The sequence below is a fragment of the Chelonia mydas genome, chromosome 4 (assembly GCF_015237465.2).
Source record: "Chelonia mydas isolate rCheMyd1 chromosome 4, rCheMyd1.pri.v2, whole genome shotgun sequence".
In the NCBI taxonomy this organism is placed as follows: Eukaryota; Metazoa; Chordata; order Testudines; family Cheloniidae; genus Chelonia; species Chelonia mydas.
The window spans coordinates 139678579-139705437 of record NC_057852.1 but is presented as its reverse complement, the minus strand read 5'-3'; the positions used below and the strand labels follow the sequence as shown (position 1 = coordinate 139705437).

General features: G+C 53.4%; 1 protein-coding gene across 7 annotated transcripts in view; it reads left to right on the top strand.

Annotated features, from left to right (window-relative positions):
* The first annotated feature begins 10884 nt into the window (after positions 1-10884).
* The window catches only part of C4H20orf27 (chromosome 4 C20orf27 homolog), a 145049-nt gene continuing 129074 nt past the window's right edge, over positions 10885-26859 (top strand). For 4 of the 7 annotated variants that reach the window (XM_027826436.3, XM_043544978.1, XM_037898429.2 and 1 more), the window contains exon 1: positions 11882-12013. The gene's annotated coding sequence lies outside the window, so the exon portion shown is untranslated. Of the gene's footprint in view, positions 10965-11880; positions 12014-15650; positions 15760-26859 lie in introns of those variants that run through there. The other 3 variants (XM_037898431.2, XM_037898430.2, XM_043544979.1) reach the window with 3 other exon arrangements.

The window sequence follows — 26859 nt, the reverse complement described above, 5'->3', positions numbered from 1 at the left end:
GGCTGGCAGTTAGGGAGGTGGCGGGGGAAGGTTCGGGAGGAGCGGGGCGCTGTCTGTATGGGGGCACAGGCTGGCAGATAGGGTGGTGACGGGGGAAGGTTCGGGAGGAGCGGGGCGCTGTCTATATGGGGGCACAGGCTGGCACTTTGGGAGGTGGCGGGGGAAGGTTTGGGAGGAGCGGGGCGCTGTCTGCATGGGGGTGCAGGCTGGCAGTTAGGGAGGTGGCGGGGGAAGGTTTGGGAGGAGCGGGGCGCTGTCTGTATGGGGGCATAGGCTGCCAGTTTGGGAGGTGGCGGGGGAAGGTTTGGGAGGAGCGGGGCGCTGTCTGTATGGGGGCACAGGCTGGCAGGGGGGTGGCGAGGGAAGATTTGGGAGGAGCGGGGCGCTGTCTCTATGGGGGCGCAGGCTGGCAGTTTGGGAGCTGGCAGGGGAAGGTTCGGGGGGAGCGGGGCGCTGTCTGTATGGGGGCACAGGCTGGCAGTTTGGGAGGTGGCAGGGGAAGGTTTGGGAGGGGTGGGTCCCTGTCTGTATGGGGGCACAGGCTGGCAGTTTGGGAGCTGGCAAGGGAAGGTTCAGGAGGAGCGGGGCGCTGTCTGTATGGGGGCACAGGCTGGCAGTTAGGGAGGTACCGGGGGAAAGTTCGGGAGGAGCGGGGCGCTGTCCATATGGGGGCACAGGCTGGCAGTTAGGGAGGTGGCGGGGGAAGGTTCGGGAGGAGCGGGGTGCTGTCTTTATGGGGGCGCAGGCTGGCAGTTAGGGAGGTGGCGGGGGAAGGTTTTGGAGGAGTGGGGCGCTGTCTGTATGGGGGGACAGGCTGGCAGTTAGGGAGGTGGAGGGGGAAGATTCGGTCGGAGCGGGGCGCTGTCTGTGTGGGGGCACAGGCTGGCAGTTAGGGAGGTGGCGGGGGGAGGTTCGGGAGGAGCGGGGCGCTGTCTGTATGGGGGCACAGGCTGGCAGTTAGGGAGGTGGCGGGGGAAGGTTTGGGAGGAGCGGGGCACTGTCTGTGTGGGGGCACAGGCTGGCAGTTAGGGAGGTGGCGGGGGGAGGTTTGGGAGGAGTGGGGCGCTGTCTGTATGGGGGCACAGGCTGGCAGTTAGGGAGGTGGCGGGGGAAGGTTCGGGAGGAGCGGGGCGCTGTCTGTATGGGGGCGCAGGCTGGCAGTTAGGGAGGTGGGGGGGGAAGGTTCGGGAGGAGCGGGGCGCTGTCTGTATGGGGGCACAGGCTGGCAGTTATGGAGGTGGCGGGGGAAGATTCGGGAGGAGCGGGGTGCTGTCTGTATGGGGGCGCAGGCTAGGAGTTAGGGAGGTGGCGGGGGAAGGTTCTGGAGGAGGGGGATGTTGTCTGTATGGGGGCACAGGCTGGCAGTTAGGGAGGTGATGGGGGCAGGTTCAGGAGGAGCGGGGCGCTGTCTGTATGTGGGCACAGGCTGGCAGTTAGGGAGGTGGCGGGGGAAGGTTCGGGAGGAGCGGGGTGCTGTCTGTATGGGGGCACAGGCTGGCAGTTAGGGAGGTGGCGGGGGAAGGTTCGGGAGGACTGGGGCGCTGTCTGTATGGGGGCACAGGCTGGCAGTTAGGGAGGTGGGGGGGGTTCGGGAGGAGCGGGGCGCTGTCTGTATGGGGGCACAGGCTGGCAGTTAGGGAAGTGGCGGGGGAAGGTTCGGGTGGAGCGGGGCGCTGTCTGTATGGGGGCACAGGCTGGCAGTTAGGGAGGTGGTGGGGGAAGGTCGGGAGGAGCGGGGCGCTGTCTGTATGGGGGCACAGGCTGGCAGTTAGGGAGGTGGTGGGGGAAGGTTCGGGAGGAGTGGGGCGCTGTCTGTATGGGGGCACAGGCTGGCAGTTAGGGAGGTGGTGGGGGAAGGTCGGGAGGAGCGGGGCGCTGTCTGTATGGGGGCACAGGCTGGCAGTAAGGGAGGTGGTGGGGGAAGGTCGGGAGGAGAGGGGCGCTGTCTGTATGGGGGCACAGGCTGGCAGTTAGGGAGGTGGCGGGGGAAGGTCTGGAGGAGCGGGGTGCTGTCTGTATGGGGGCACAGGCTGGCAGTTAGCGAAGTGGCTGGGGAAGGTTCGGGACGAGCGGGGCGCTGTCTATATGGGGGCACAGGCTGGCACTTTGGGAGGTGGCGGGGGCAGGTTCGGGAGGAGCGGGACGCTGTCTGTATGGGGCACAGGGTGGCAGTTTGGGAGGTGGCGAGGGCAGGTTCGGGAGGAGCGGAGCGCTGTCTGTATGGGGGCACAGGCTGGCAGTTTGGGAGGTGGCGGGGGAAGGTTCGGGAGGAGCGGGGCGCTGTCTGTGTGGGGGCACAGGCTGGCAGTTAGGGAGGTGGCGGGGGAAGGTTCGGGAGGAGCGGGGCGCTGTCTGTATGGGGGCACAGGCTGGCAGTTATGGAGGTGGCGGGGGAAGGTTCGGGAGGACTGGGGCGCTGTCTGTATGGGGGCACAGGCTGGCAGTTAGGGAGGTGGCGGGGGAAGGTCTGGAGGAGCGGGGTGCTGTCTGTATGGGGGCACAGGCTGGCAGTTAGCGAAGTGGCTGGGGAAGGTTCGGGACGAGCGGGGCGCTGTCTATATGGGGGCACAGGCTGGCACTTTGGGAGGTGGCGGGGGCAGGTTCGGGAGGAGCGGGACGCTGTCTGTATGGGGCACAGGGTGGCAGTTTGGGAGGTGGCGAGGGCAGGTTCGGGAGGAGCGGGGCGCTGTCTGTATGGGGGCACAGGCTGGCAGTTAGGGAGGTGGCGGGGCAAGGTTCGGGAGGAGCGGGGCGCTGTCTGTATGGGGGCACAGGCTGGCAGTTAGGGAGGTGGCGGGGGAAGGTTTGGGAGGAGCGGGGCGCTGTCTGTATGGGGGCACAGGCTGGCAGTTTGGGAGGTGGCGGGGGAAGGTTTGGGAGGAGCGGGGCGCTGTCTGTATGGGGGCACAGGCTGGCAGTTATGGAGGTGGCGGGGGAAGGTTCGGGAGGAGCGGGGTGCTGTCTGTATGGGGGCACAGGCTGGCAGTTAGGGAGGTAGGGGGGAGGTTCTGGAGGAGTGGGGCACTGTCTGTATGGGGGCACAGGCTGCCAGTTAGAGGGGTGGGGGGAGGGTTCGGGAGGAGTGGGGCGCTGTTTGTATGGGGGCACAGGCTGGCAGTTAGAGACGTGTTGGGGGAAGATTCGGGAGGAGGGGTGCTGTCTGTATGGGGGCACAGGCTGGCAGTTAGGGAGGTGGCGGGGGAAGGTCGGGAGGAGCGGGGCACTGTCTGTATATGGGCACAGGCTGGCAGTTAGGGAGGTGGCGGGGGAAGGTTCTGGAAGAGCGGGGCACTGTCTGTATGGGGGCTGAGAAGGTTCCTCCCCTACTCTGAACTCTAGGGTATGGATGTGGGGACCTGCATGAAAACCTCCTAAGCTTACTTTCACCAGCTTAGGTTAAAACTTCCCCAAGGTACAAATTAATTTTATCCCTTGTCCCTGGATCTCCACTGCCACCACCAAACTCTAACTGGGTTTACTGGGAAACGTAGTTCGGACACGTTTTTCCCCCCCAAAATCCTCCCAACCCTTGCACCTCACTTCCTGGGGAAGGTTTGGTAAAAATCCTCACCAATTTGCATAGGTGACCACAGACCCAAACCCTTGGATCTGAGAACAATAAAAAAGCATTCAGTTTTCTTACAAGAAGCCTTTTAAGAGAAATAAAGGAATCACGTCTGTAAAATCAGGATGGTAGATACCTTACAGGGTAATTAGATTCAAAACATAGAGAATCCTTGTAGGCAAAACCTTAAGTTACAAAAAAGACACACAGACAGGAATAGTCATTCTATTCAGCACAGTTCTTTTCTCAGCCATTTAAAGAAATCATAATCTAACACATACCTAGCTAGATTACTTACTAAAAGTTCTAAGACTCCATTCCTGTTCTGTCCCTGGCAAAAGCAGCATACAGACAGACCCAGACCCTTTGTTTCTTTCCCTCCTCCCAGCTTTTGAAAGTATCTTGTCTCCTCATTGGTCATTTTGGTCAGGTGCCAGCGAGGTTACCTTTAGCTTTTTAACCCTTTACAGGTGAGAGGATTTTTCCTCTGGCAGGAGGGATTTTAAAGGGGTTTACCCTTCCCTTTATATTTATGATCGGGGCCCAGGCTGGCAGTTAGGGAGGTGTGGGGGAGAGGTTCTGGAAGAGTGGGGCGCTGTCTGTATGGGGGCACAGGCTGGCAGTTAGGGAGGTGGCGGGGGAAGGTCGAGAAGAGCAGGGCGCTGTCTGTATGGGGGCACAGGCTGACGGGGGTGGGGGGGAAAGGATCTGTAAGAGTGGGGCACTGTCTGTATGGGGGCACAGGCTGGCAGTTAGGGAGGTGGCGGGGGAAGGTTCTGGAGGAGCCATTGAGGTGTAAGCTTTGCAGTAAGAGGCCGTGAGTGTGTGTTGTTATTGTGTATGCTGGTGGTATTGATTTGTGAATGGTCGGTTGCGCTGGCAACTTTGTGTTGGGTTGTACAGGTGCTGAATCAACCTTTGAAGAACTGTGGCAGCTGGACTAAGTAATCCCCACTCTGAGCAGTCCCCTTCGTCGCACTGACTCCTTAGAACCGCTGAAACTGGTGCATGCAGATTCGGTGTAATGTCAGTGTGGTGGTTGGTTGAGATACGTCTGTTAGCAGAATGGTTGAGGACTCTTGGCATGGCATAGATACAGGTCTTTACTTTTTTATTATACGGAGATTCTGTTATCAATTCAGACGCTATGATCACATTAGTTCCTTCTGGCCTTGGAATCTATAATGTATTTATACTGGGACTGTCAGCTTCTTGGGACAAGAAACCTTTTCTTGTTCTGTGTTTGTGCAGCACCTAGAACAAGGGGCCCTGATCCATGATCGGGATTCCTAGGCACTACCACAATATAAATAACAACTTGCATTTACAAGGATAAATATCTCCATTTCTAAAGCGTCTCTCTCCAGTATACTTCGGGTACCCCTTGGAGTTTAAAATAAAGTAGCAAGAACACCACTCCATTCCAGGCAGTGGTACCTTTCCTGTTACCCCAAGAACGGCTAGAGTCAATACCAACTGCTATAGAGGTCTTGAAAACATGCCTCACTGTGATAGACTATTATCCAAGAGAAGGTCAACAGGTGACTTGATCAGTCTCCAAGTACTTACATGTAGAAGAGATTTCTGACAGCAGATGGCTCTATATTCTAGCTGCAAAAGGCAGAATGAGTTCCAATGGCTGGAAGGTGAAGCTAGACACATTCAGACTAGAAATAAGGTGCTCATTGTGATGATTGATTACCTTCACTGTTCACAACAGCTTACCTAGGGAAGTGATGGATTCTTCACCACTTGGAGTCTTTAAATCAAAACTAGATGTCTCTTTAAAAGATATGCTCTAGCTCAAACAGAAGCTATGGGCTTGAAGCCAAAATTATTGGGCAAGATTCTCCAGCCTGTGCTGCGCAGAAGGTCAAACTAGATGATCGTATCGGGTCCTTCTGGCCTTAAATTGAAAAGGATCCCAAAGAGCGTTCAACTCTCCAATGACTGGCTCAGCCAGATTTCTAATGAAACAAGCAACTCAGTGGTCCAATTTTAGAGCCTAACCAGTCCCTCTTGGGTTAGGCCTCCTGGCAGACATTGCTGCAATGCACAAGACTCCCCAGAAGGCACACGTGGTTGGTATCGGCAAGCCCATCAATTTGGATATTATCCTAATTAGTTTAGCAAATTCTGCTCTCTTTTCAGAACATGTGCTAGTGCTCCTCGCTGATTTATTTTGGCCAATTTCTCTCAGCTACGCAGAAGCAATTTACCACAGGAGCTTAGCACCGAGGAGGAAACAGCCAGAACGAACCACTGGCTTGGCAGCTCCCCCAGCGGCATTTTTTTCCTCGTTTAATTGAATTTGTTTTGGAGGGAGCAGCATCTCTGGAAAACCTAAATCCTGGGATTATCCTCGGGTCACGTATGGCACATACAGGAGCAATGGAATATTTACAGCCCTTACAATAGCTCTGACCTTTTCCAAGGCGCCTTTCTCCAACACTTTTCAATATGAAGAGTGACTATTTCTGTACCCCTGGGTATTTTCAACTGGGCAAGCTTAATGAAAAGCAGCAGTGGTTGTTTAATAGCTGCCACCTTCTTCAGAATAGGCCACAAGCTGTTAACAATTCCCTTTGGCGAAGGCTTATCATCACACCCTACTCAACAAGTAAAACCATATTAAAGATTTCCCTGTGAGCAATTGCTGGAGTTGGGACGATATGAGGGGAGGTGAATTGAGATATGGTGATAAAGCCTGGGAACTCCAGTTTCAGACCCCACGGCCCCAAGATATCACGGCGACGTGGGCCACGGAAAAACCTAGACAGAGAGTCAAATCATATTGGAAAATAAAATTCAACAAAAGTTTGTGCCAGACATTCATATTGCAACAATGCTCTTCCAACAGACCTTTCTGCTACTGGTGCCTACCTGCAATAGGTCCAGGTCACAGGACCTAGGACACATCGTTAAGGGAAAACATATTGGACTCTTTGCCTTTCCTGATTATGATATAAATCAGATGCTTCAATGGGAAAGGTTAGGGTTTTTCAAAAGAGTGCATAACGTTGGATTCCCTCCCTTTGATGGGGAGATTAAGAGCCGGTTAGGCCCCAGTTTCAGGCTCTGTTTAAAAATAGAATGTGAATTGATCTCTTTCCATTATTATTTGTATTTCAGTAGCATCTCCAAGCCTAACTGAGGTCCCAGCCCGATTGTGCTCGGTGCTGTACAAACACAGAGACAGTTCCTGATCCAAAGAGATTACGGTCTGAAGAGACAAGACAGAGGAAGGGTGAAAGAGATGCACAGAGTGTCTTGCCCAAGGTCCCACAGCAAGTCAGTGGAAGATCTGGGGATAGAATGCCAGTTTTTTGCTTGGCTGTAGCATCAGTGATGAAACAGCCTGCAAGTGCCAGGAAACCAGAAACCGACCGTGCAGTGACGTGCTGTTAATATTCAACCTGGGCTGTGTGAGCTATGCAGAAGGACAATAAGGGACTGGAAAAATCTATTCATTTTCTTTACTCACTTAAACAAAAACCTCTTTTTTGTGACCACTGACAAGGGAAGAGCCAGCACCTCTGGGACAAGGTGATTCCATTAACGCAACTTCCTCTTTCAACATTTCGACTTTGTCCTTGAAAAAGTATAGAAAGACCAAGATTTTCAAAAGTAGGAACCTACAGTTAGACTCCTCAATCCACATGAAATAGCCTCATTTTCAAATATATGAAGCACCAGCATCCCCCACCAGAGTCAATGGGGGCTGTTGGGTGCTTAGCACTTATTTAGGCACCTAAATACAGAGTAAGGAGCCAAACTCTGGGCCCTTATTTGAGAAAATCTTGACCTATTTTAATTGATAGCATAACAGCGTGTAAGATTTGGTGTCACCTGAAACAGGAGGGAATTAAGGGGCTGGAAACTAAGTGTATCCTCCCCTGGCAGAATTTTGTGAAAAATATAGATTACTTTTTCATTCCAGCTGTAAATTAACCTGTGGAACTCCTTGCTACAGGATGTTGTTGAGACTTTAGAAAGAGTCAAAGAGGGATTGGATGTTCATATGGATAATAAGAATATCCAAGATTATAATACATAATGCTTAAAAAAAGAGTATTGAAAGGGAGATAAACCTTTTTCAGGGCTTTAAACCCATCTCCTATTATTAGAGATCAAGACAAGACCTTCATGGTGGCAGATTCACCCAGCGGGGGAGGTTTAGTTTGGATATTAGGAAAAACTTTTTCACTAGAAGGGTGGTGAAGCACTGGAATGGGTTACCTCGGGAGGTGGTGGAATCTCCTTCTTTAGAGGTTTTTAAGGTCAGGCTTGACAAAACCCTGGCTGGGATGATTTAGTTGGGGATTAGGTCCTGCTTTGAGCAGGGGGTTGGACTAGATGACCTCCTGAGGTCCCTTCCAACCCTGATATTCTATGATTCTCCCATATCTGCCTAGTGATGGGGTCCTTACACCTTCCTCTGAAGCACCTAGTGTTGGCCCCTGTCGAAGGAAGGATACTGGGCTAGAGGGACACTTGTCAGATCCAGTCTGGCTGTTCCCATGTTCCTGTGAGTCAAGAATCTCTCTCTCACACAATACATCCAGAGGAGAAGTCACTACTTCATAAAAGTTCATTCCTACTCCAACAGTATCTGCAAATGTAAATTCTAGGCGGCTCTATGGAGATGGTGTAAGTGGGGGGCAGGAGCGGGGGGGGGGGAGGGGGACACCCTGACATTAGCCCCCATCATTCCTGCACAGCAAGCAGGAGGCTCCCGGGAGCAGCTCCAGGGCAGAGGGCAGGAGCATCACACGGCAGTGGGGGGAGGGACAGCTGAACTGCTGCCGCACAGGGAACTTAGGGGAGCGGGGAGCTGATAGGGGGGCTGCCGGCCCACCCTGGCTCCAAGACACCCCCCCCGCCCCCCGTCAGCTAGCTCCACCGGGCTGATCTTCCTGCAAGCAGTGGACAAAGCAGGTGGCTGCCAAACCACGTTATAAGGGAGCAATGCACAACTTAAACGAGCATGTTTCCTAATGGATCAGCAACGTAACAACGAAACACCATTAACCGGGACGACTTTAAGTGAGGAGTTATTGTACTTCATTAAGGGAGCATTTCCTGAGTGGCAGGCTTGGTTATTTTAAATTTCACACACACAGGGGTCGTATTATGCCACTCCAACCATGAAAGGATGCTCTACAAACAGAACGTTTAGCACAAAGAAGTTCTGGGTTCAAACCCTGCTGTCAACCCAGATGGGGGCAGAGGGAAGGTTTCAGACTGGAAATAAGGCATATGTTTTTCATGGGGAGTGTAATTAACCATTGGAACAATGTACCAAGGGTCACAAGCTTCTGTGATCCCCTCGGGTCCGGTTGACCCCCCTGGTAGGAGCTCATCAGGCTGGCAGGCGAGTGCCAGCTCAGGGCTGCAACCAGGATTCTCTCCCACCAAAAGAAATCGAGCGCTGCTCTCCTTCCGGGTCAGCCCTGACCTGGGGTAGGTCGCCGTCTTTTAATACCCATCTCCGTGGAACGCAATTGGGTCCCAGGGCTCTCCCTAGCCCTCTCGCTGCCAGTGTGGAGCCGGAACCAGAGCCCCCCTGGGCACGGGGCCAGCGGGCAGCCGGAGGACCCTTGGCGCGGGAGCTGAGGGAGGGGGGCGGGGCCAGACAGCAGCTGGGGGACCGGGGGCCTGGAGCGGACCCTGAGCCCCGGGCGGCGGGTCCTGCAGCCGATACTCAGCGCCCCCCGCAAAAAAGTTCCTCCTCCCCCATTAGGGGGGGCCGCCGCACAGACTGGGGGGGCCTCTGCTGCAAAGCATGTTGTGTGCTTCTGACAGCAGCCCCGGCCACCTTCTCACAGTGACACCTGGGGGTGCTGCACCTCCAGCCCCCAACCCCTGGGTCCCACAGTGAAAAGGGGCAGCCATTTTCTCTTGAGTGCAAACCGGCCCCCAGGATCCAGCCCGGCTCCGACTGGCCACCAGGTCAACCCCAGGGAAAAGGTCTGGAAAGTTTCTCATTCCAAACCGGCCACCAGCAGAGGGGGATGGGGACGGGAAGGGGCAGTGGGCCCAAAGGGGTGGGCTAGGCGAAGGGGGGGGGGTGAGATTGGGAAGGAAGGGGGGGATGGGCAGTGGGCCCAAGGTGGGGGTGGGCCCAAGGCGGTGGACTAGTCGGGGGGGGGGGGTGAGATTGGGAAGGATGGGCGAAGGAGGGGGTGAGATTGGGAAGGAAGGGGGGGATGGGCAGTGGGCCCAAGGGGGTGGGCTAGGCGAAGGAGGGGGTGAGATTGGGAAGGAAGGGGGGGATGGGCAGTGGGCCCAAGGTGGGGGTGGGCGAAGGGGGTGGTGAAATTGGGATGGAAGGGGGGGATGGGCAGTGGGCCCAAGGGGGGGGTGGGCGAAGGGGGTGGTGAAATTGGGAAGGAAGGGGGGGATGGGCAGTGGGCCCAAGGGGGGGGTGGGCGAAGGGGGTGGTGAAATTGGGAAGGAAGCGGGGGATGGGCAGTGGGCCGAAGGTGGTGGGCTAGGCGAAGGTGGGGGGAGAGATTGGGAAGGAAGGGGGGATGGGCAGTGGGCCCAAGGGGGTGGGCTAGGCGAAGGTCGGGGGTGAGATTGGGAAGGAAGGGGGGGATGGGCAGTGGGCCCAAGGGGGTGGGCGAAGGGGGGGATGGGCAGTGGGCCGAAGGTGGTGGGGTAGGCGAAGGTGGGGGGTGAGATTGGGAAGGAAGGGGGGGATGGGCAGTAGGCCCAAGGGGGTGGGCTAGGCGAAGGTGGGGGGAGAGATTGGGAAGGAAGGGGGGGATGGGCAGTGGGCCCAAGGGGGTGGGCTAGGCGAAGAGGGGGTGAGATTGGGAAGGAAGGGGGGCATGGGCAGTGGGCCCAAGGGGGTGGGCTAGGCGAAGGGGGGGGTGAGATTGGGAAGGAAGGGGGGGATGGGCAGTGGGCCCAAGGGGGTGGGCTAGGCGAAGGGGGGGGTGAGATTGGGAAGGAAGGGGGGCATGGGCAGTGGGCCCAAGGGGGTGGGCTAGGCGAAGGTCGGGGGTGAGATTGGGAAGGAAGGGGGGGATGGGCAGAGGGTGGGGAGGGACCCAGCCCCTAGGGAGTGGGGCCCCCAGCACCACACGGCTGACTCAGGGAAGCATGTGGGGGGAGTCCTGGCTGCCAGTCCCAGACTCACAGTCCCACCCCATGGGCTTGTCATTGGTCCATTCGTGACCCGTCGCCCCGCAACTGTGTGACCCCTCCCCCTAGGCCCCGCCCCCCCTGGGGGGGCGCCTCGTGCCCTCACAGGCCCCGGAACCGCCCTGGCCAATGAGCGAGCGAGGAGGCGGGGACGAGATCGGGCCAATGGGAGCGGGCGGGGGCGTGTCCGGGAGCGGGTCGCGCGGGGCTGTGGGCAGCGCAGCGGGGCTGAGCGCGCCGGGGAGCGGTGAGTCCGGGGGGCGGAGCCCGGAGCCCCGCCCGCCCCCGGCCCCGCCCCTTTCCCCTCATCTACCCCGCCCCCTCATCTGCCCCGTCCCTTCTCGACCCCCCACCTTCCCCCTCATGTGTCCCGCCGGCCCCGCCCCTTCCCCCTCATGTGCCCCGCCCCCCACCGGCCCCGGCCCCGCCCCTTCCCCCTCATGTGCCCCGCCGGCCCCGCCCCTTCCCCTCATGTGCCCCGCCCCCCGCCGGCCCTGCCCCGTCATGTACCCCGCCGGCCCCGCCCCCGCCCCTTCCCCCTCATGTGCCCCACCCCCCACCGGCTCCGGCCCCGCCCCTTCCCTCTCATCTACCCCGCCGGCCTCGGGCCCCTTCTCGCTCCCCCTCGCCTGCTCCAGTCAGTTCCCGCCTCCCCATCCCTCCTCACCTGTCCTGGTCCCCTGCTCCCATCTACCCTGCCTCCCTTCCACCCCGATCCCTTCCTGCCCCCTTCAGTCCTCCCCAGCTACCCCAGTCCCCTCCCGCCACACCCCCTTGCTGCTGCCACCTGCCCCATCCCTTCCTGTCCCCAGCTGCCCCAGCCCGTCCCCGCTGCCCCAGCCTCACCTGCCCCACCCCAGTCCCCCTGCTCCCCTAGCCCTGCTCTTGCCCCACTTCCCCAGCCCCCTTCCTGCCTCGTCCCAGTCCCCCAGCTCCCCTCCCACGCCCTGCTTCCCCCAAGTTGTTTCCTGCCTCAGCTCCCCCCTGCTCTGCCCCGACTCCTCTCGTCTGCTCCCCCTCCCTCTCCTTCTCCCCTTCCTTGCCTGCTCCGCTCAATTCTTCCCTTCCCCGCCCCTCCTTCCTTCCCACCCTTGTTCGTTCCTCACCCCCTCTTCCCTTCCCTTCCCTGGGCATCTGCGGGGAGGGGAGTTTCCCCTGTGACACCAAGAGAAACTCTCTCGCCAAGGCAGGGTCTGTCTGTCTGCTGCGGGTTCCCTGCCTGGTTGCTGGGGAGGCTTTTCAGCGTGGTAGAGGCAGCTGGAGAGTGGAAAAGCAAAGTTCATGCTGCAGCCTCCGGTAAGAATGCAGAAGTGTGAGCGCCAGCCCTGCTCTTTAGCTGGCTAATCTCCCCTGTCTCTAGTGGGTCTCTTGTCTCTGTAGGTTACCTGCTCCTTGTGGGTTCTGCAGGCAGCCGCTGGGCTGGAACTCATTGATTCAGCCGGAGCTGTGCTGAGCCTGGCTTGGCTGGGAGCCTCTCTCCCCACAATGAATATAGCCCTACCAGGGAAATGTCTGTTGAGCTGCTGGGACAATAACTAGTGTGCCAGGGAAGGAGCAATGCAGCTGGGGCGCGTGGTGAGCTCTCCCCCTATATATTACTGGGTATTAAGGTCTGATGGTGTGTTTCTTGGTAGCCTGGCTGTAGAAGAGCTTGGGCGAGGGTGTGATGAGAGAGGGTTAAATGGAAATGAGTAGGAATTCTGGATCATTTAGGTACCTGAGATACAGGGAACGCCGGTTTTGAAGCCAGTGGGATTGGTAGTAGACATGGCCCACAGCAGAGTCTGTGTAGAAAGGGGTTCTATGGCATTTAGACAATTCTATCAGCACTCAAATGCTGCTACCTTACTGGTGAGTCCGGGGCATGAACCCTTAGTTCCTGTAGAATCTAAGCTTTTATTCTTTTTTTTTAAATAGCTCTACTTTTCCAGGGCGCTGATCTCCAGTGGAATTGGTGGGTGCTCGGTGCCTTTGAAAATGGTGCCCTTAGTGGGGAAGACCCTAGTGATTTTCACTGCAGCCTTTGGGAACTTAATGTGTGGCTGTGAAACTGACAAGAACATGTCAATATCATGCTTAGCACAGCTCTGAGCTCCTGCAGAGGCTGGTATTGGAGCTGTGTGGGAGGGAGGAGCTGCCCAAAATAGGGAGCCTGGGGGAAGGGTAGAGTAGCAGACAACCCACCATGCAGCAGCCTCAGGAAGGGCAAGACAGCAATTCTCCCTTCTGGAGCTGGGGGTGTGTGTGTGTGAGAGACAGACAGAGAGAGGAACAGGGGGAGAAATGATACTTCCTCATGTATCAGATGCCTACAGGCCAGATGCTGGAAATGAAAAACAGAGCCCTTGAACAGTACTCCGCTAGCCTTTGTTATGCAGGAGGTCAGACTAGATCATAGTGGTCCCTTCTGGCCCTAAAATCAATGAGTCTAGATGCACATTCAGCTAATTACTATACAAAATAATAAAACTGGGCCAATATTAACAGTAAAAGTTGCCCACTTCACGCAGACCAGTAACTGTCCACTCTTGTCTACTCAGAAAACTACACACCTCACCCGATGGAGTAGGTCAGAATTGATATCCCCATTTAACAGAGTGGGAAAGCGAGGCACAAAGTGATGACATGACTTGCTTGAGGATACCTAACAAGCCAGTGACAGGACTCCTATCAGTGGGATCACTGATGGGGAGTTCATACAAGAATCAAGGGGCTGGGGGGAAAAAAACAACAAAACCTCACATGAGGAAAGACTGAAGAGCCTGGTCTTGTTTACTCGAGAAAGATGGTGAAAGAGAGGGGACAAAAGTCTGTATGGTCCAGTGGAGGTAGATTGGGAGCGTCTGTTCTCTGTCTCATAACACAAAAACAAAGGGACATTCATTGAAGTGAAAAGGCTGGAAATTCAAAACTGATCAAAGGAAACACATTTTCACATGGTGAATAATTAGCCTGTGGAACCCATTGCTACTGGGTGCTGTTGAGGCTGAAAATGTAGCAACAAAAAGGGACTGGACATTTATATTGATAAGAAGAAAATGCAGAGCGATAATAGTTAATGCTCCTGTTTCAGGGCTTTAAGCTGATCTCTCACTGTTAGGGATTAGGAGGGAAACCTTCATGGGGGAGGGGGAAATTGGCATAATCTGCCTGCTGAAGGGTTTCTTGAACCTTCCTCTGAAGCAGCTGGTTCTAGCCACTGTCAGAGACAGGATACTGGATTATATCGACCACAAGTCTGATCCAGTCTGGCACGTCCTATGTGATGGGCAGGGCATAAGAAGTTGGACAGAGCCGTACCTAGAGCTGAAGAATCTTGGCTCCCTGCCCCGTGTCCGCTCCTGCTGCCACACAAGGCTGCGGGGTCTGTGTCTTCAGCTCTGCAGCATCCCCATGGCTAGAACCCTGCAAATCTGCAGATCCTCGCGGCCCATGTTTGCGGATCAGATGCAGATCCAGATTTGGTATCTGCGCAGGGCTCTACCAGTGTCCGTAGCTTTGGGTGCATTCAACGTAACGCTGTATGTGAAATGAGGAGTTGGCACCTTCTTGTGACTATTTTCTCAAACTTAGACTGACGTGACGAGGAGACTGATGCAGCTGACTAATTCCTGACACCATCAGTTTACTCTCTAGGGAAAATTTTCTTCTTGCCAAAGTGTCAAATAGAAGGCCTAGATACAGGGGTTCTCAGAACAAATTTTTTGGTGGCCTCAGAGTGCGGCCACCAACTCTTGCTGGTGGCCGCTCTCACGCTTTTTCCTAAAATACTTAATTTAGCTTTAGGAAAAACAAATAATTATACTCGGCCAAATCACTGTAATTTATGTATTGCTAGCTAATAAGTCTGCTGTGAAAAGTGATATTAACAAACATAGAAGTATCACTATTCACAGCAGACTTGCTCAGCCCTGTCAACAAGCCTGGGGAGAAATTAAGCCCTAGATGGAGTGGGGGGAAGAGGTCCGGGGAGGCGCCGGCGGGAGGCAGTGGAGGGCTGGAGCCCAAAGCCCTGTGGCCAAAGTGTCCTGCCCTGCCACCCCAGGGCTGAAGCCCAAAGCCTGGGAAGGTGGGAAACTCACCAGCTACCTGGTCCTCCAGCATTGTGCCCCAGGTATCTCCACAGGGGGAGCAGGGCCCAACCAATGCTGGTGGCCCCAGCAATCGACACCAAGGCTGGGCATCCAGGAGCTACAGGAAAGGGCTGCTATTTTGTCCCCGCCCCCCATAACAGTCCATGAGGCTGAGGCCGCAAAAAAAGCCCCTGGTGACCGCATTTGAGAACCGCTGGCCTTACACATTCGTTATGTAGAAACTGATGTTCATCTCATTGTGATGACAAAGAAAACCCACGGAGTATGAACTAGTGCTGCGTAGTCGTTCTGTGTCTGCAAGGCTGCTGCTTGTCTCTCTCCCAAGGCGCGGCAGTGCGGAAGGAGCAAGAGACTGGGCAGTTACACTGCAGCGGTGAGCCCCAGGGAACAGTCAAGAATCCTGTCAGTTGCACTTAGCGGCTGCTTGGGCTAAAGCTGTGATCAGCAGTAAGGAGCACTTCAGCTGTTCGCGCGGGGTGGAGGAGCTGAAAACAGAGGCAGAGGAGGGATAGGGTACAGGGTAGACTATCAAACCTCTTTTACCCCGTGTCTATTTCCTACCCCTCCCATATTCCAAAACTACCAGGGAGTCTTTTTTTGGAGGGGGGGGGGGTCTTTTTCTCTTCCATCAACAAAAGAAGAGCCCAGGGCTGAGGTTGCTACTTGCCAGAGTCCGATAGGAAAGGTGGAACCAGTTGTGCACTGTCCTTTGAGAAAGCCCTGGTAGGAATCTCCGCACCCTCGCCTTTCCCAGGAGCAGGGGGGCACTGGGCTTCCAGGTCTCTAGAGGTCCGTGCCAGTTCCTTCCTTCCTGTCTAATACTGGCCTTTTGTTTGCAGGTGTCTTGCAATTTTTTTTCAGGCCATGGACTGATATGTCCGTGAACTCTGGAAGCTGTTTAAGCAGAGGTGATTGTCCTACAGGGGTGTGTTTGTGAAATGCCTTGAGGTAAGGGGGGATATAGAAAGGTAAAATATTGCTCTTATTGGCTAGCATGTTTCTAAACACACGTGATTGCCCAGGGATGTAATGCCAGTGATGTGGGGCAGGGTTGGGCCCTCATAGTTCAGAACACAGAAACGCAGTGAAACACATTTGAATGGACAGAGTTTAGATCTTGTTGTTTATGAATAATGATGACTGTGTTGGCTGAAATAGTCACCTTATCTCCAGTCTGGGAAAAGCTGACACTGGATCTACTGTGAGGTTATCTAGAATGGGGAGGAGTCATTTAGTTTTTGTTCATCACCATACTTGGCTGCTCATTATCGCGCTCAGCTAAACCTCTGCTCCCTGTTTGAGATGCAACAGTCTCCTTCCCCTGTAAACGTTAACACTGGAGGCAAGTCCCAGGTCTTAGACAGGATCACGGATGAGCCAGCTAGCTGGGCCACTGGACTAGGTGGTGGGGGTCACCTGGTCAGAGTGCTTGAAGCGGGTTAAGCTGAGTCTCTGAGCCAGAAAGGGAAACCTGGACTTCCAGGGTACATCTACATTGCACTAAAAAACCTGCAGAACCAAGACTCAGCCCGGGTCAGTGGGCTCGGGCTCTGGGGGTTAAAATAGCAGTGTAAATGTTCAGGCTCAGGCTGGGCCCAGGCTCTGAGACCCTCCCCCTGTGGGTCTCTTATTGCAGTGTAGACGTGCCCCTGGTTTCCTAGTGTTAAGGATAGGATGAGGGCTGCAGAGGATCATGATGTTTGGTTTCTTACTGAGGTTTTGATGTCTCCATTTCAGCCTTTTGAGATGCCGGGGTACCATGGTGATGGGGGTTGGTGGTGGGGGTGAAAGAGGTTGTAAATGGTTGTAACAATAATATTCAAAAGGCAACACAATAGAATTCTAAAGATGGTCAGTTTTAACGTTTGATCCCAGTTGCCCTGACCTGGGCTCATCAGGGCATTGACTCCACAAGGTGCGGCCAGTTGTTTGACTGCACTTCCATTTTGTTCTTTAAAATCCTTGAGACCAGACAGAGTTGGTTAGGTTTGGTTATTGTCTAAAGACACAACAATGCAATATGGAAAGGAGGTATGGGAAGCAAATTCTTGCAGTGTGTTCACTTTACACAGAAGGTGTGCTTCAGAGATTTGCATTTCAGCTAGCAGTATTCATAAGATGATTTTACAAGTTACAAAACTCTCTCTACATCCCTAAAACCCAACCCACCAGGCTGTCTCACATCTTTCACTTGTTCTGTACCTTCCTTATCTTTGTTTTGGGTACCAACATTCCAGGTACTGGTCCTTGAAGGTACCTCTCCTGGTTTTTGCCAGTGCAGAACATTAATGTATTTTGCCTTTAACAAGTGTCCCATTTTCTAATGCCAAAGCTGACTCCAGCTTTGTGAAGTGTTGTGGTGAACAGAATTGTAGGAAGAGCCTAATACATTCAGTTAACATAACTTCCCAGCACTTAAAAAAGAATTATAGTCTATTAATATTGTGCACATAATACCTATCAATGTGGTGTATACTACACTTAACATATGTTTTGACTAAGAAGGGCAATGTAGATGATTTTTTTTTTTTAATGTCATAAGAATTCTGGGGAAAACTGATTAGGGGACTTGCCTAAGCACCTTTAATGGAGGGGGCACTGGCCTTTGATTTAAAGAGAGAACAGTTTGCGTTCATGCTGCGTCCCATCCCTTCAGCCTACAGTTCCCTGCAAAAGCACTGTGCATTCACTGTAACTTGTCGAAGGGGTGTTTGTGGGTCCTAAAGCTCTTACAGGCTTAACATGCTGACCAAATTTGCAGCATGTCCACCTCTAGTGGCTGGTTGTCTGGAAGATTAAACTAACTGCTGCTGCCAGCTAATGAAGTTGCCCCCCTGGCTCACATGGTAGAGGTCTGTGCTGTGCTATAGAAGGTCCTAGGTTCAAACTCTGCCTTGGATTCGAGTGGGAAGGGAGGGGATCATTACACTGGTAAGCTAGGTATGATGGGTGTGGAGAAGGAATTTACCAGTTTGTGAGCTGGTTACCTTCAGATTTTTTCCTAGGGGGTGGGGAGCCTAGGGATCTTAGCGTCAATGCAGCACTAGTATAAGAGCATGTATTCTGAAGTGAAGCTTGCTCTGGCGTGGTTAACGCTGCTTGTATTGCAAAGGAGGGAGGCAGGTGACTGGACACTGGTGATGTGGCCGTAAATAGATAACTATACAATGGTTGCAAGATCTTCACCCTCGGTATTGTGCCTGAAGCATGAGGCAGAACCCCCAGCTCCTTTTTTGCGATTGATATTACAAGCTAATGGCGAAAATCGCCCACTCTGTCTCCCTAAGATTAACACGGTAAATAAATCGGCGGGGGAGGGGAGCAGCGTGTGTGTGGCATTAGTGGAAAAGCTATAAAGTCTGCAGCTGTATCCAGTTAGGAGGCTGGAGGAAGGAGCCAAAAGCTGATGAAAATATGCACTGAGGTAGTTAAGCAGAGTGAAAAGGGTTTAAAATATATTTCCTCTTCCAAAGTGGATTATCCTCTGCCCTAGAATGAGAATGTTACTTTTGTACAGAACTTGACTGACCCAAATGGCTCCATAATTAATCTTTGATTAATTTTTAAATTCAGTATTCCCAGCTTGAATTCTTTCTCCAAACAGTCTTTTAAATTATTATTCAATGTGTTCCATGGCAGACTGATACCGTGTGTGTGTGAAATCTACATGGAGGTCCCTGTTTGGTTTAGTGGTTGGAACAGGGGACTGGCAGTGGGATGGTCTGGGTTCTATTTCCCCAGATGTCCTGTGCGGTGTTAGGCCCGAGTTTGAAGGTGATCCTCGCTAATTTCATGTGAGTGCCCGAATGGGAGCTAAGCTCTCATGTGTTGAGGATAAATTGGTGGATGTTCAGGGGCTAAGCTGCTGCAATGGTTTGGGCCATGTAGGCACCCAGAGAGCTGTGTTGCTACGATTGAGGGAAAACCAAGCAGTAGCAACTTGCTAGCTGGCTGAGGCAGATGATCACCTCCATTGCTCTCTTATGGATGCAGGATTGCAAATCTGAAACCTAGAGCTAGGGAAAGGAGCCAGCCCTGGCCTACCTGAATATCTATTTTAAAACACGTGTGGGCTACTGTATCATGCCTGTTGGTAGTCTTCTGTGCCGTGCAAACTTGCAGGTTCATTCCCCCGGGGCTATCGGCACTCATAAATCATAGCCCCTGACTTTGGGTTCATGTCAGCTTGATATAAGTGTTCTTCCTTCCTCCGCTTCATCAGAGCTTCATGAGCCAATGGCCCTTCACCCTCGGTGTCTTGGGTGGGGTGATCTCACAGCACTTAAGGCACAGACCTTAGCCTGGCAGCAGCCGGTGTAGCAGGTAATTTGTCACCCTTATTTGATGTCTGGGGGAAACTGGCACACAGAGAGAACAAGGATGAGCAAATGGCAGAGCCAGGAAAAGAACCCAGGAATTCTCCTCAGGGCATAACTACACTGCAAAATAAATCCTGCTCTTAACCTGAGTTAGCTAACCTGAGTTAAAACGGCAGTGAAGATCTGGCAACGCAGGTTAGCAGCTTGAGTTAAAACTTATAAGGTTGAAACTTAAAATTAAAGCTTCTAACCCAAGCTGCTGGGCCTTCAGCACTCTTTTAACTCATCACAGTCAACTGGAGTTAAGACCACACACTAGTTCTTTTTTTTGGCTGTGTCGATATACCCCCAGCCGTGTGCTCAGATCACACCTCTTCCTTGCGTTGATTGGCCCGTCAGGGTGCCACATGGTGTCTCTTTCCCACATGCCTCCAATGGTTAACTGTGTCAGCTTTTCATCATCTAAACCCAGCTTATTATTTATATTGCCACTGAACACAGAGGCCCCCGTGCACTGGAGTCTGTACAGCCAGAACTGTTCGGAGCAAGCTGGTTCTTCCATTCTCCCCACTACTCAACTTAGTGCTGTATCTTTCCTGTTTAACCAAACACTTGAATGATCCTGCTCTCCCTGCGATGCAAATTCTTTGCCGCCTCCTTTGCCTAAGCACTACTGAGCATTTCAAAGGCTTTTTCCCGCCGTGGGTATTAACACCTGTGGCCTAAGCAAACCTTCCTCCTCTTTGGCATGTGTCTGCTGGGAATTCAGTGGACTCCATACCCCTGAGCTAGGTACTCCCGGCTGTGGTGTGATATGGCCCCCTTGTCTCAAGAACGTGTCCCTGGCTCTGGCACCGGCTTATTGGAACATATTTTACACACCCAATAAAACTCCCGCTGGCGTGTGTGTATCGACAGGATTGGTCGGATGGCAGCTCGCATGTGGGCATCCGTGGTTCATCTGTGGTCGGCTGTTAAGGCGCTTTTTGGTCAGATGGCATGGGATCTCCATGCTACTGACTCAGAATAAGCTTGTGTGGATGTGTGCATTAATCAGTTACGTCATTAAGCTGGATACCTCCGCACAAGCTTATTCCGAGTCAGGATCGTACTGCACACATCAGCTGTGTGGCCAGATACACATAAGCGCTGGTAGGTGTGATGGTTCCTGGGGATACCCTGGTTTATAAGTAGGGCCATACCAAGTTCACGGTCCATTTTGGTCAATTTCACAGTCACAGGATTTTAAAAATCATAAATTTCATGATTTCAGCTATTTAAATCTGAAGTTTTATGGTGTTGTAATCATAGGGGTCCTGACCTAAGTTGCCTCTAAGCTGCGCAGCCGCACAGCTGCCTATTGAGCCCTGCACAGGGGCTCAGGGCTGTGGCAGGGAATGGTGCCTTTCCCCCAGGACGGACCTGTTGCGGCAGGGAGAGATTGCTGGGGAGAGTCCTCTCTCCCTGCCATAGCACCCAGGCAGCCTGCACCCGAAATCCCTCATCTTCAGCCCCACCCCAGAGCCTGCACCCCCAGCCGGAGCCCTCACCCCTCCTGCACACCAACACCCTGCCCCAGTCCAGACCCCCATCCTGGACCCCACGCCCCTCGTTCCTAGCCCTACCCCAGAGCCTGCACCCCCAGCTGGAGCCCTCACCCCCTGCACCCCAACCCTCTGCCCCAGCCCTGAGCCCCCCTCCCACATTCCAAACCCCTTGGCCCCACCCCCACCACATGAGTTTTGTTATATGCACCAATATGGAGGTGATGTGTCACATATCACCTCCGTATTGGTGCAAATAACCAAATTCATTCCGCACATGCATGGGAAAAATTAGAGGAAACACTGGTCCTGACCCAAAAAGGAGGTAGGTGCGTGCGTGTGTGTGTGTCAAGTTTTTTGATGGGGGGGGTTGCAGTACTGCTACCCTTCTGCACTGCTGCTGACGGCGGCGCTGCCTTCAGAGCTGGCCGGCTGGAAAGCACTGGCTAGTAGCCCAGCTCTGAAGGCAGAGCTGCCGCCAGCAGCAGCACAGAAGCATGGCATCAGATAGCATTGCCACCCTTCCGTCTGCCCTGCTGCTGGGGGCGCGGCCTTCAGAGCTGGGCGCCCGGCCAACAGCTGCTGCTCTCCGGTCACCCAGCTCTGAAGGCAGCGCAGAAGGGAGGCAATCTGGCAAGAACAGGGCTGATATTGCAGAAATACACATCCCTAAGAAGTGCTAGGCACAGAGCACTCACACAGACACATTCCTGAAGAGTGGTACCAGAACATCCCAATATCCAGGATGGTACAAACACATTCACCAAGGATAACAGGAACACGCTGACCCCTCCTAAAAGATCAGGTCAGGATGACTGTGTGATCAATAGAGATGTTTTGATCGAACCAACATGTACAAGGTGATGGGTGATAACTAGCCACGTCAGGGGCCAGTAACTAACCATGTCAGAGGCAGTACTAATTTGTTTGATTCAGGGTATAAAGATGTATCTCTGAGGGAGTATCTTTGTCCGGCCGAGGGGGGAATGGAAAATCCCACCATTCGCTGAGCTGTGTCCATTGTCATGGGCATACATGTCTTAGTATCCTCGTCGAGTTTGCCAGGTGCTATTACCGTGCTCTGTCTACAATAAACCTGGCCTGGTGCCTTCATACCGTAATGGATCTTGTGGTCATTGGGCGGTTTGCGTGAGGTCTGCCGTGCCGGCTGTCTGTGCAGAGCTGGGGCAGCACGCAGGGAGAACACACACACACACGCAGCCGAACAGCTAACATCCTGCAGTTTCTTTCTTCCTGTAGATTTCCTCTTTTGTTGACTTCACAATCTCTCTATTTGCCCGTGGCTCAGTGTGCAACAGTGGGGGCAGACAATCCACAATGCGCCAAGGGCCAGACAGGGATACATCTCCGTGGCATGTCACCTCCTGGTGACCTGCCTTAACTCCAAGCCCATAAGAGCATAATTTTCAGCCTAGGCACAGAACTCTTTAGATAGTATCTGTATGTACATCTCGTAATGATTGATGACCAGCAGGCTACTGGCAAGAACAGTAGATCTCACGTGCCACCCTTTGGTGAACTATTCTGCAGCTATCTGACCTAGGAGATCCCTTGTAAATCCCTCTGGAGCCCCTGTGCCCTCTGCTTGTGGGCACCAGTTGGTCCCTGGGTGATGGTAGGGATCAAATCCAGGGACTTCAACCCCAAAAGCACAAGCGCCGACTGTCTGAGCTAGGAGAATAACTCTTCTGGCTGTAAATCCGAGGCTTTGATAGTCACCAGGGCCAGTCTTAGAGGGCGGACTGATCGTACTGCCAAGCTAGGATATTGCATGTGCACTGCCTGCTGTCTCCATGCCTCAGGGGGTACTTCCCCCGGGGCAGGATTTGACAATGAGCATGTGACACCTACCTTAGCTGTAAGAAAAGGAGTACTTGCTCGTTGCTAGGTATTTGACCTAAGGGCATGCTTTACTGCCCTGCGTTCCATCCTAGGGTCTTCACGCTTTCGTGAGCAGTAATGAATGAACCCTGCTTCAGCAGCAGTGGTGGTGGGTGGGGGAGATTAAGGCATAGAGAAGTGAATTGACTGTACAGAGGGAATCTGGGTCCGCACCTGAATTGGAACCCAGGAGTTCTAGGCTCCCTGTCTCCTGCTCAAGGTTATGCTGGCTGTCTCCTGAACTGTCAGGCTGCAGCTTTTTAAATCCATTATTAAGCTAGAATCTGGCACTGGCTGGGCAGTACTGAGATCTGAGCCTCGTGTTCACACCCCAGGAGAAGTGCAGAACAGACAGCAGCAGGTCCTCTTCCTGAGTCAATGACCGTCTCCAGAGGGGAGAGAACTCCTGTCTGGATGGCCCACTCAATGGGGGTTCTGCTGGCAGTGCTAACAGAGGGGCACATACTCTGTGGGTGTGGAGGGCATTTGTGTGCTGGGAGCTGGGCTAAGCTGTTGTCCCATGCTAGTCACTAAACAGCCATCAGAGGCATAGGCGCCAACTTTCCCCGGCGCCGGTGGGTGCTTGTGCCCCATGGCCCCGCCCCGTCCCCATTCCAACCCCTTCCCCAAAGTCTCTGTCGCCACCCCAGCCCCGCCTATTCCCTGAACGCATCGCGTTCCCCCTCCCTCCCAGTTCTTGCCGTGCGAAACAGCTGTTTCGCGGCACAAGCGCTGGGAGTTTGGGGGGAAAAAGCGGGCACGTGGCGCGCTCAGAGGCAGAGGTGAGCTGGGGGGGCGGGGAGCTGCTGGTGGGTGCAGAGCTCCTGGCTTGCGCTCGATTCACATCAGTGACTTAGAGATGAAAGGCGGCTTCTTATCTCCAGCTTTCTGGGGCAGGAAGTGCAGCTATTTCTGAATATCGTGCAGCTAGAGAATTTCAGTGCGTGTCCTGAACAGGTTTGAACTGAAAGCACAGACAGATTTTATCTACCTGATGCTTTCTTTCTAGACTGACTGTCCTTTCCTAGCCCTGCTGGTATTCTCTAAATCCTAGCTGGAGGCAGTGTGAAGTTGTAAGCTATGCTGACTGACTGACTGCTCCGAGGAGAATACAGTATGTGCTCAGCTGCCGGTTTCGCAGCAGCACGTACGTATCTTGCTGGGCAGGCGTTAATCTCTGACATGTTGCTCATGCCAGTCACGTACCCACAGCTGCGCTCTCCGGGCTGGGTTCCCTCCTGCTGTCGCTTTCTGATGAGACGGTTAGACTGGTGCTTCGTGGAGGTGAATGGAGCCAATACAGAGCAGGCATCTAAATATGGGATCTGGTTCGCTATTGTTGCACCAGTGTTGTGTTTGTCTTGGATAATGATAGCTGTCTAGTTTGCCTCTCAACTCTAACGGCTTTGTTAAAGGCAACCTTTGCAGGGAGATAGACAAATGAGGTTCATCTCAGTTTTTTGATGCTTTGATGCATATTGTGGGCCTCAAGAGTTTTTGCAGGCCAAGTTTTGCTGCTTGGGTTTCTGTACATTAGATATTCAGGTCTAGGCTACTTCTTGATGGGAAGCCGGTTTGGAATACTGGAGAATTTAGGAGGCTTAAGATGTAAACATCACAAAGGAAGCGAAACTGGATTCATGATGTGGGAAAGTGATATTAATTTGGATGGTTTAAAACTGTTTTTGGCATCTGCTGAACTCAAATGCCCAATAAGCAGTTTGGAGAAAAGAGCTTGCTGTTAAAGATTCAGAAACTGTAAGGGAAGGCTAAGAGCTGCTTGCCGTTCATATCCAAGACCTCCACTTATGCCCTCTTACAAGGGGAGACAAAACTTGACATTCCTGCTATATCTGTTATGTGAAAAGCAAGAAAAAAAACCTACTTTATGTGCCATGAGGCAGCAAACAGGGCACGACCCTTTGCAGGTCCCCTTTAAGAGAGTAATGGACCTATGAAAGCAGAGGAGCTGCCGTGCTCTCGATACTGGAGACCAATGCAGGCTGACTGTCATCCCAACGCTGCCCACCACAGGTCCCTTAGCTGACTTAGTGGCAACGCCCCACCAGTGGGATAAAAGACAGAACCATCTGGCTCTCCAGAGACGCTGTTAGTGGCTGATCAGTGACCATGAGGGCCCTTGCTGTGACTTAGAAAGGTCTGAGAGTTGATTAACTCTTTCATAGGTATTAAAAAGCTGTACTCTGGTGGTCCTTCATTGTATATACCTTCTCAGAGGAAGGTTTTGTGGTTAAGGCACTCAGCTGGGTCTCTGGGGGTTTGGGGTCAATTCCCACACCTCTGCCACACACATCCTATATGACCTTGGGTAAGTCACATAATCTCTGTGGGCCTCGATTCTCTCTCTGTAAAATGGGATTAATAATCTCTTCTTTGTCTCTTTAAATTGCAAGCTGTTCAGGGCAGGGGCTGTTGCTATGTGCGTGTGCACAGCATCCGGTGCAATAGGCCCCAGAGCTCAGCTGGGGCCTTTGGGTGCCACTTGGATACTAGTAATAAATAACACCTGAGGGCTGGGCTATTATTCCAGCAGCTGCTCTGGGGTCCTCTGTACTCTTTTTTGTGGCTGCCTTTCCCCAACATAACTGATTTCCCCCCCTGCAGCCCGATCCTTTAATATTTGGTGGGGTGAAAGGGTTAACGCAGTGTCTCAGCTGCCCATCTTTGGATGGAGAGCATCTCAGACCATAATTAATGACCAGCGAATACAGTTACTCCATCAAATTATTTACTGAACCTGGTCCATTAGAAGTAAGCTATTAAAGAGCAAAGCAGATGCACTTAGGAGTTCGGCTAATGTTCCCTCGCCCTATATCATTTCATTCCAGCTTGCGTTCCCTTGTGTGATTTGCTGAATGCGTGTGGCCAGCCTTGATTGCCTTTTGACTGTCGCTGTGCATTGCATTATGCATCCTGTTGGATCTTCCACCAAGAGGCTAGAGCTCAGCTTGTTTCAAAATAATTCTGCCTGCAAGCCTCGGGTGAAAGGAGTCGCTCTGCAGCGAGTGTGGTGTCTGCGCTGGATTTGCAATAAGTGACCCTGGTGGGGTGTGCAGCCAGGTGATGGAGGGGTTCAGAGCTTGCAAGGTGGGGCGAAAGGGAAGGCAATCTGCCCTGCTCGCCTGAAACCCCCAGTAATGGGGTGAAGCCCTCCTGAAGGACATGAGAAGAAGCAGGAAATAAGGGACAGGTGCTTCTAGGCTCTCTCTCTGACTTTAAGGAGATGGGATGAGGGGCGGGGGGCAGGGGCAGGACCTTCTCCATCCTGCCTGCTTGTTTAGGAAGCTTGAGGCCAGAGGCCTAGTCCTAGGACAGAGACATTTATCAGTGGGTTTAAGATGATTAAATCCAGAGGCGTTGTGATCTGGGGAGCTGAGTAGGTCTGGGGGTAGGGGTCCTGGGTTCTGCTACTGTCTGGTCATGTGGCTTTTGGCAAGCCACTTCCCCTTCCTGTGCCTCATTTTCTCTGTAAAGCAGGCATATAAGATCCTCTTCACTGAGTGAGGTGTTAGAAGTAATTGTGTGTAATGCCCTCGGTGTAATGCCCTGTGAAATGTATCTTTGTTAACTGTCCCGAACGCACCAGGCGAGAGCTGGCTAGATGACCCCCCGACGCTCTCTGCATGTTCTGTCCCCTTCCTCCTGACGGGTAGTACCCAGCAGAAGAGCTTCATCCTTCTCCATTTTCCCCAAGTCTGTGAAACTCGGAGAGAAGTTCTAGAGCGACACGGCCAGCACGTGCCTGCTGTGGATACGGGTTGTGATGTTCCTCAAATACTGTGTTCTTAGTCAAGAAGCCATCCTCCCCCACTTCCCGAGTCTGTCTCTCTCCGTCTGCCTTGCTATCTCATCAGCCCCTCTGTGCATCCTGTGCCAGCCATATCGCTGCACGGCATTCCCTCGGCTGCTTCCCACTTCTCCTCTCTCAGCTTTTTATCTTTTTTTCTTCCTCTGTGCCCGTCCCTCCCCCAGTTGGTGTTGTGTACTCGCCATGGCCCCGATCTTACGGCAGGATCTGCCTGGGCAAACCTCCCCACGCGCGTGACACCCTGTTGACTTCATTGGGACTCTGCTTTGGGGGCAAGATTGCCCGGGTCCAGTTGCAGACTCGGGGCCTGTGTGCCCTCCATGGAGTGGGTGAGCGGGTTCAGCGAGGAAGGGAGCAGTCAACCCTGTAGTGAGTGGTGCGAACCCGGGCTGGGTGAGAGAACAGGCCTGGCCCATTTGGGTGCAGAGACCATCTTCCTCCCCAAAGGGGGGTG